The sequence below is a fragment of the Trichechus manatus genome, unplaced genomic scaffold, assembly GCF_000243295.1.
Source record: "Trichechus manatus latirostris isolate Lorelei unplaced genomic scaffold, TriManLat1.0 scaffold00002, whole genome shotgun sequence".
NCBI lineage: Eukaryota > Metazoa > Chordata > Mammalia > Sirenia > Trichechidae > Trichechus > Trichechus manatus.
This window is the reverse complement of record NW_004443938.1, coordinates 10054023-10054427: the sequence shown is the minus strand read 5'-3', so window position 1 is coordinate 10054427 and position 405 is coordinate 10054023. Positions and strand designations below refer to the sequence as shown.

At 56.3% G+C, this 405-nt stretch overlaps 1 protein-coding gene across 1 annotated transcript in view; it reads right to left on the bottom strand.

The window, feature by feature from the left end:
• Window positions 1-405, bottom strand: part of AGPAT4 (1-acylglycerol-3-phosphate O-acyltransferase 4) — an 89359-nt gene that overhangs the window by 15283 nt on the left and 73671 nt on the right. The window lies entirely within an intron of this gene.

Genomic DNA, 405 nt, shown 5'->3' with positions numbered 1-405 from the left:
CCCAGCCCCCCTCCAGGCCCCCCGCCACGGGCGCGCCTGAGGTGGGGTGCGGGGGTGGGTTTGGTCGGCCCAGCGGTTACTGCTTCATCTGTGACCCGCTCTCAGACCAGGGCAAGGCCCTCTGGCAAGCCGGGTGCTTCATGTGTTCAAGATTCTTAGCCTTGGACACACAGGGGTTCCCATCTGCTGGTATGTGGGAAGTAAAGGAGAGTGTGTGTGAGAGACTGTGTATGTGAGAGACAGAATGGTGTGCAAGAGAGATTGGTGTGGAAGAGAGGGACTGGCATGTGGGAGAGAGACTGTGAGAGAGACTGTATGTGTATGAGAGAAAGAGACCGGTGTGTAAGAGACTGTGTGTGAGAGATTGTGTGAGAGAGAAACTGTGTGTGGAAGAGAGACTGTGTG